The sequence below is a fragment of the Arachis ipaensis genome, chromosome B06 (genome assembly GCF_000816755.2).
Source record: "Arachis ipaensis cultivar K30076 chromosome B06, Araip1.1, whole genome shotgun sequence".
Taxonomy (NCBI): domain Eukaryota; kingdom Viridiplantae; phylum Streptophyta; class Magnoliopsida; order Fabales; family Fabaceae; genus Arachis; species Arachis ipaensis.
This window is the reverse complement of record NC_029790.2, coordinates 63863554-63873037: the sequence shown is the minus strand read 5'-3', so window position 1 is coordinate 63873037 and position 9484 is coordinate 63863554. Positions and strand designations below refer to the sequence as shown.

Sequence of the window (9484 nt, the reverse complement as noted above, 5' to 3'; positions counted from 1 at the left end):
AGGAATGGCTAGGAGTGAAGAGAGGACAATGGAATAAGTGAAATTGAATCATTGGACCTAAAGTTAGACCTATAGTTAACCTCAAACTTTTGGGTGAAAAGTTAGCCCCAACGTTAACCCCTAACTTTGAGGCTAACGTTGGCACATGAAAATCCTCCCTGGGCACCAAAAGTTTGCGCCAACGTTAGCCCCCTAACTTTGAGGCTAACGTTGGCATGAAGAAAACCTCCCTGGGCACCAAAAGTTTGCGCCAACGTTAGCCCCCTAACTTGGTGGCTAACGTTGGCACATGAAAATCACAAGAGGAAGAGCAAAAGTTTGCGCCAATGTTAGCCCCCTAACTTGGTGGCTAACGTTGGCGCCACACACCACAAGGCATACAAGGGGTATACTTCCAACAAGAATAACTTGAGCTACAGAGCTCCAAATGAGGTGATACAAGAAGCATTGGAAAGTAGGAATCAAGAGCTTTCCAAGCATATATGGCACTGCATGGTGGACACTAAAATTGAGGGAGAAAACTGCCCCGCAATGTGCATAAACGAACATAGTGGCAACCTGCAATGAGGCTAACTGACCTCTGCACCTTCAACGGAGTATAAATGTTGCTCAACTTCACACAATTCACTCAATATTAGCTTGACTAAACTAATCACCCACTAAAGTTGCTTGATCCATCAATCCCTGTGGGATCGACCTCACTCCCGTGAGTTTTTATTACTTGATACGACCCGGTACACTTGCCGGTTAGATTTGTGTGTTTTGGGGGAAATTTATTTTTCACCAAAATATTCATCATGTATCACACGTTTGTTGATTGTTAGATGAAAAGCAAATCCTTGAAAGCATGATTAGAGAAGACTTGAGTGATTAAACCCTAAAACACCGAGTGATGAGAGTGTATAGACACCTAGTGAGGGTTTGATCACTCAATTCTATGTTTCCACACTTCTCATCATGTATTCTTGTAAGTTTCTTCATTTTGATGAGTTGAATCAATTCTTTAGATTTTGATTGCATTGAATTATTTCTTTGCTTAGCCCTATATGTTCATATACTTGCCTGAAAATTTGTTGGTTTGTTTTCACCAATTCAATAGTAAAGTATGATATAGATAGATATAGATTGTATATAGTATACTTGCATGCATATAGATAGTTGCATTCAATAAGTTGTTGCCCTTTGATCATTCACTACAACATTTTGGGTTTATGGCCACGGTTTTTTTGGTCACTGTAAAAAACCTTGACTATAGCCCCTCTATGGTCACGGTTTTTTAGGGTGACAAAAAAAAGCTTGGTCATGGTTTTTTTGGAAAGGGTGACCATAGAGTACCTACGGTCACGGTTTTTTATAAAAGGGTGGCCTAAAAGGGTCTATGGTCACGGTTTTGATGGGTGACCTAACGGGGTCTATGCTCACGATTTTTTACAGTGACCAAAAAGGGTATATGGTCACGATTTTTCAAAAAAAGGTGACCTAAAAGGGTCTATGGTCACGGTTTTAGGGGGTGACTTAAAAGGGTCTATGGTCAAGATTTTGAGGGGTGGCCTAAAAGGGTCTACGGTCACGGTTTTGGGGGTGACCTAAAAGGGTCTATGGTCACGGTTTTTTACAGTGACCAAAAATGGGCTATGGTCACAGCTTTTCAAAAAAGGGTGACTTAAAAGGGTCTATGGTCATGGTTTTGGAAGGTGACCTAAAGGGGCCTATGGTCACAGTTTTGGGGGTGGCTTAAAAGGGTTTATGGTCACGGTTTTGGGGGTGACCTAAAGGTGTCTATAGTCAAGGTGTTTTATAGTGACCAAAAATGGTCTATGGTCACAGTTTTTCGGAAGGGTGGCCTAAAAGGGTTTATGATCACGGTTTTGTGGGGTGACCTAAAGGGGTCTATGGCCACGGTTTTAGAGGGTGACCTAAAGGGTCTATGGTCACGATTTTTTACAGTAACCAAAAAGAGTCTATGGTCACAGTTTTTCGAAAGGGTGACCTAAAAGGGTCTATGGTCACGGCTTTGGGTGGTGACCTAAAGGGGTCTTTGGTCACGGTTTTTGGGAATGACCTAAAGGATCTATGGTCACAATATTAGGAGGTGACCTAAAGGGGTCTATGGTCACAGTTTTAATCATTTGAGTTTTAATTAATTAAGATTTTTATGTATGTTTTATATTTTAAATATTTTTTCTTTCTAAAATTTAAAAATTTTAATAATTAAAAACTAATAATGATTTTATATGATTTACTTTAAATATTAAAATTTTAAATCTAATTTTATAAATAAAAAATTAGGTTGAATACTATTAATAATTTTAAATTAAAAATTGATTTAAAATTTAATAATATAAAAACTGATTTAATAACTTAATAACGGATGAAAAACTAGCCCAGTGATCACTTATATATAATGCTAAATTCGTTTTAATTGTAGTTTAAGTTTTAGCCATGGTACGGTATAAGATAATTGGAATAATATAAAAATTAATTTTGTACACTAAAAATTTAACCATTAAATCGATTATTAAGTTTTGTGCTTTAACTGGGGAAGAAAAACGACGCCGTCTCTTATTTATTTGAGAAAAAAAATTAAAATACACTGAAGAAAATTGAAGGGACTGAAGGAAATTGAAATCCCCCCCCCCTTCTTTCTTCCCCTAATTCATAATACTGTGAGAGTGAGACTTCTGAAGAAAATTGGAACTGCAAATCCCTAGCCCCTCATTGCCGCCGCCGTCCCAAGCTCCTCAGTGCCGCCGCCGTCCCAAGCTCCTCAACGCCGTTGCTTCTTCCTCTTCCCTATTTTGCAAAACCCAGAAAGCTAAGCACGTCGTCTTCATCTTCGTTGGCTTCTTTATTCGTCGAAGGTTAGTGGCCTCTGCTTCTTCTTTTTGTGGTCCGTCGAAGATTATATATTCCTTTTTGTGGTCCATTAACAAATCATCATTTCATAAAAGTTCATTGGTTTGAGCCGTAGCTAATAGTCAACCTTTGATTTGATAATCTAAATTATTCTCAAGAAATTAACACCTTTGTACCTTTTACATATTTTATTTTGTTGTTCCTAAACAAACACTTATAATCTTCTTGCCTTAGACTTGTTTTTCTTTTTTCCATTAATTATTTGTTTTTTCCTCCTATGTGGCGTTACATTAATTAAGCTAACAACTCAAATGTATAAGTCAAAATAGTTGCTTATATGTTATATATACGTTATGTATGTGCAATGTTAACACTTGTCTTTATAGCAAGTTATAATATGTACAAACTGGTGATATTGCCAAACTTCCACTACTTTGCCATTACTCTGTTAAGGTACATACCTTGTTAAATTAATAGTTTCATTTTATTTTATTTTATTTTAATTAATTAATTATTAATTAATTATGGTCCTGCTTGACATTTGCTGAAATCAGATGCCTCTGTGAATGTGATAATGATCTTTATTTATATGTGAGGAGAACAAACCCCATGTGCATAAGATTTTATACTCTATTAGTGGTGCATGAATAATGCATTTCCTTATTAGCTTCCTTTGACACTTTATCGATGTTGTTAATAATTAACTACCTTCAAAGTTGCTTGAAAAGTAGCTCATTATACAAGGCAATGAAAGAACTTTAATAATTTGTGTCTAAATTGAATTTTGTTGGCATAATTTTGACTCTGATCTACTTTTATTTGTAAGGTTGAAAATATATTTTCAGATGCACACTCTAATAGATAGTTTACACAAAATAAATAAAGTAATAACAAAATGTTGATTAGTGACTTGTTAAGTTGCTGTTTGATATGGACTTATGGCACTTAGTGTTTTGAATTTTGAATTTGTGATAAGTGATTTGTGATTTGTGATTTGTGATTTTGTTATGCTGCTGGTTTGAATTAATTTAGGGGTGATTATTTGTTATGCTGCATTATAGAAAATTTTTTAATCATGTATAGAAAATTCTTGTTCACAGGTCTATTTCATGAGTCTTTACCTCCACAAATTGACGATGTTTTTGGTTTCTGAAGTCTAATCTATCCCTTTTTGAGCTCGTCAGTTTTGCAACATTGACTCGGTAATTTAAAGCTCAACCATATTCTCCATTATTACACTGCATTATTAGTTAGCACTTAGCACTGCTACTCTATATTATGTATATATCAAGATCATGGGACACTAATGGGAATTATTCTACCTATTTTAGATGTGAACCCATGTTAATAAAAAAAGTTAACTTAATAAATGAAAAAAAATGTACATTAATATAGGAACTTAAAATTGGGCATTATTCGGTTTTCCCTTTCTGAACTTGATTATTTTGACTTTATTTTGTGTACAGGATAATTTTTTCGTACTAGTAAAGAGAACAGAAGTTGAGTAGTTGCCGTGGCACCGTTTATAACAACTTCATATGGCATCTCAAAATGAAAGAACTAAGCAGTAAGTTTATCTCGTAATTCCCATATATAACAATTTGATAGCCCATTTAACTAGGGTAGTAAGCGGATATATGGTATCTAGATTGTCACTATAACTGACTATTAGATCATGTTTAGTAACTTCAAATATTTGCATTCTTAGGTTTAATCATGTTTTGTCAAAAGATTGGATGGATTTACCAAGATTTGAGAACAAGTACACAGTTGGTGTAAATAATTTTTTAGAGTTTGCCTTCGTAATTGGAAAACCGGTTGGAAAATAAATCCAATGTTCGTGTGCAAAGTGTGGAAACATTTATTGGCATGAATGAGAAGACGTATATGAGCATCTTATTTGCTATGGGTTTGTCGAAGGTTATAAACGATGGATTAATCATGGGGAATCAGTAATCCCAACAGTTGTAGATAGTGACATGGATGATCGAGGGGGTGTTGATGATATTGACGGGTTGTTGCGTGATACATTCGGAAATATGACAAATCTTGAAGAGGCGAACAACGGGTTGACTGAAGATGCAAAGAGATTTTATAAGCTGGTAGACAAAGTAGGTATAGAATTATATCCGAACTGTACTACTGAATTTTCGAGACTATCGTTTATCATTCGTTTTTACCACTTGAAGTGTCTGCATGGTTGGAGTAACACATCTCTTACCTCCCTCTTAGAGTTATTGAAAGAAGCTATACCTGATTTGAACATTCCCACTTCTTTTAATAAAGCTAAGAATATGGTTAAAGACTTGGGTCTTGACTATGAAAAGATTGATGCATGTCCTAATGACTGCATGCTGTATCGAAATGAGTACATAAATGACTCATTTTGCCATATCTATGGAGAGTCTCGATATAATCAGACTCCTACTATGGATGGCAACGAAGATTACTTTACGTTTCCGAATAAAGTTCATAAGGTTACTGCGAATACCTTAACATACTTTCCTTTAATACCAAGGCTTAAAAGGCTTTTTATGTGCCCAGACACAGCAGAGGCGTTGAGGTGGCATGACGAGCAGCGTTTGAAAGATGATTGCATAAGGCACCCTACTGATGGCCAAGCATGGAAGAACTTGGACACTCGGTACCCAAACTTTTCAAAAGAACTTCGCAACTTGAGGCTTGGTTTGGCAAGTGATGGTTTTAATCCTTTTCGAACTATGAACGTGTCACATAGCACATGGCCAATTGTCTTAATGGTGTACAATTTCCCCCCTTGGATGTCCATGAAGTCAAAATACTACATGCTCTCTTTACTCATACCTAGACCTTGTTCACCAGGAAATAATATTGATATTTTTTTGCAACCATTGATCGAAGAGCTGAAGGAGCTATGGGTGTCAGGTATAGATACATATGATTCTTTTGAGGGAGAAACTTTTCAAATGCATGCTGCACTACTTTAGACAATCAATGATTTTCCAGCATATGCGATGTTGTCTGGTTGGAGTACGAAAGGGAAGCTAGCTTGCCCTTGTTGTAACCATGATACTTCTTTTTGTTACTTGAAACATAGCCAAAAGACAGTTTACATGGACCATAGGATATTTTTGCCAGTTGATCATGCATGGAGGTCTAACAAGAGATCTTTTAATGGAAAACTAGAATTCAAGGGTCTACCACGAGTGTTAACAGGTGAAAAGGTTCTAGATATGCTAAAGTCAATAGATAATGCCCTTGGGAAGACGCAAAGCAAAAGTAAAGGCCAATGGAAAAAAAGATCAATATTTTTTGAGTTACCATATTGGCAGCATTGTATGATCAGGCACAATCTTGATGTAATGCATATCGAAAAAACATATTCAACAGTATAATCGGTACCTTATTGGATATTCTTGGAAAGACAAAGGATCATGCAAAAGCTCGTTATGATCTTAAGGAGATGGGCATTCAAAAGAATCTTTACCCAATAAATTCGAAGGATTGCAAAAGAACTAAACTTGATAGAGCATGCTTGATGGAAAGTGCTTCAAACATTTCTCATTGTGTACAACAAGAAGAGAGAAAGCTTTACGGTTACAAGACTTATGATGCTCACTTCATGTTGCATTACCTGTTGCAAATACCAATCAAGAGCATTCTTCCAGATCATGTTGCTGTTCCTCTAGTTCGCTTGTGTTCCTTTTTTCGTCAGCTATGTCAAAAGGAAATCTCTTTAGAAGAGATTAATGGTTTGGAGTCAGAGATTATAGAAACTTTGTGCCAGTTGGAGACGATTTTTCCCTACCTTTTTTGATAAAATGGTTCATTTGCCTATTCATTTAGCTAATGAATTAAGGTTAGGTGGTCCCATCCAGTTTCGATGGATGTATCTGATTGAGAGATACATGTGCACACTAAAAGGGTATGTACGTAATAGAAGTCATCCAGAAGGATCAATTGTGGAGGGTTATTTGGCTGAAGATTGTTTAACTTTTTGTTCAAGATATTTGCATGAGGGGGTGAAAACAAGATTCAATAGAGTATCTCGGAATAATGATGAAGGCACTTCAACCAAAGAGCCTGATTCAAACTTGTTCAAAAAACAAAGGAAGTCTATTGGGTGGAAAAAAAGGGCAACTAATTATTTTGGACGAGAAGTCACTCCTTGAAGCTAATGCATATGTATTGAACAATTGCGTTAACGTGGAGCCCTACATGAGGTAAATTTTCAAGAAACTCTAATTTGGTCACATTATTATATACTAGTTGGCAAGCTGTGTCAAGTGAGACTAAAATTTCAATGTTGGATTATGCAAAGGTAAGTAGACCATTCTCCTTTTTAAATTGTTTAGAATTAGGCTTAGCATGTATGGTAAAATAACATAATTCACTATTTATTCGTAGTCTAAATATAACATTCCAAGAGATGCTGAGCCTTGGATGATAGATACCATTGGAGATTCAAGGAAGCAATTTAAGAAACAAATAAAAAAATATCACTATACACCGTATAGCTCATTCAGAGAGATGATGAAAAATCATCCAACGAGACTGTACCTGAACTGCATTTTAGAAAATTATTTCAATTTTGGAGTCTTGATATCATCAAAGTAAGTTATTTTCACAACTTTCACGGCTTTATTAATGGTATCGTGTATTTAACTAACTTTATGTATTTTTACATTATAACAATGTGTAGGTTATTTCTGACAAAAATCGTGAAAATAGATCCAAACAAAAATGGAATCATCGAATGGGTCCAGTTAGTATTGAATTAGTACGCATTGAATTGGTATTATATTTGTGCTTCTTATTTAAGTATCTTTGCATCTTTCATGTCATCTGTGTTGACTTCATCTGTGTTGACTTCGAGAAATCTTGGTGGTTTCTTTGTAGCGTGCAAAAAAAGAGGACAATGAAGATCCATCACAGTCTGAGATGTTTATTGTAACTCGTACTAACAAGAATGGAGAGACTGATTCGGGAACACAAGAGACGATTGTGAGTTGTTTAGTTTCGTAGAAATGTACACTAAACGAAATGTATAAATCATTTTTTTATTTTCAGCATATGCGCACATGAACTTATTTCAATTTTACTTGTGTGTAATAGGATCATCTTCAAAATTTGAAGCAAGCTGGATATAGTGATGATGAAGCACTTCAAACACTTTTTGGAAAAGAGAGACATGGTAGAGTTCGTTTCTATGGTCGATCAGTAACAAAATCCTCTCTTAAAAAGGATAAGCAAATCCGACAAATGCAACAACAACATACTGAAGTGGTTTCAACTATGGAGAAAAATCAAAATAACTTAACTTCCAAGTTGGATGGTTTCTATTGATTTCACACCCGATATGGTTTTTCTGTTTCGCTGGTGTTAATTACTTGATTTGTTTGATGGGTTGGAAGCTGATTTGTGGTTGTTTCTTTGTGCTGGATTTTTTTGAGTTTTAAGTGACTTCAATAGGGGAGGTAAAGTTCCACTCAAAGATAGATTAAAAACATATAAACATTACCAAATGGCTTAAAACCTTAGCAAATGCTCCTTGTTATTTAGTGGTTGAAATTTACATGTTGATTGACTTATTTAACTTGTGCTCCATATTCATTACTCAACTGTACTGCATGCATCATCAAAAACATTTTTGTTCTGTTCTAACTTCTTTATTTCTTTTGCTAGCAGGAGGACATGATGTGAAGAAAATATGTTCTATACAAATATAAGATGGGATAGGTCTTATAATGATTTTCGTTATCTAAATGTATTATTTTGATGTGTACTCTACATTTTGATAAGAGACTTTATCCGATATTATATGTAATGGATAAATCACACCCTATTTTGATAGTGTTGTAATGGATATCTAGTTTTTAATGAAACTTTTATGATCTACATTTATTGAATTTCTCATTCTTAGATTTATTTTATGATTATCATCATTTTGGGATGTGATTATGCTTTAAAAAATTCATAAAATAAAACAGGCTATGGTGACGGTAAAAACTGTGACCATAGAAAAGTTATGACTACGGTAAAAACCGTGACCATAGATAAAGCTATGGTCACGGCGAAAAACCAGGACCATATATAAGGCTAGGGTCACGGTTTTAAGGAGGGGTGACCATAGATAAGCTATGACCACGGTGAAAACTGTGACTATAGATAAGGCTATCATCGCGGTTTTATGGTGGGGTGACCATAGTTAAGGCTATGGTCACGGTTTAAGGAGGGGTGACCATAGGGGTTATGGTCACGGTTTTAATCGTGACCATAGCTAAGGCTATGGTCAAGATTTTTGAGAGGGGTGACCATAGAGGTTATGGTCACGATCAAAACCGTGAGAATAGATAAGTCTATGGTCACTGTTTTAGGTGTGGTGACTATAGAGGCTATGGTCATGGCCAAAACTGTGACCATAGATAAGGCTATATGGTCACGGTTTTTGGGAGGGGTGACCTTAGAGGTTATAGTCACGGTCAAAACGGTAGCCATAGATATGGCTATGGTCACGGTTTTTGGTGGGGTGACATCGAGGCTATGGTCACGGTTTTGGGAAGGGGTGACCATAGATGTAACGACCCAACTTCTAGCATGTCTAGATCATACTAGAAATCGAATGTTACCAACTTGTTTTTCCTTTTTG

At 35.7% G+C, this 9484-nt stretch overlaps 1 long non-coding RNA gene across 1 annotated transcript; it reads left to right on the top strand.

Moving 5' to 3' along the window:
* LOC110264002 lies at positions 4369–8174 on the top strand. The gene is made up of 3 exons (XR_002349728.1): positions 4369–4423; positions 7735–7839; positions 7951–8174. It is a non-coding gene; the product is annotated as an uncharacterized LOC110264002 (long non-coding RNA).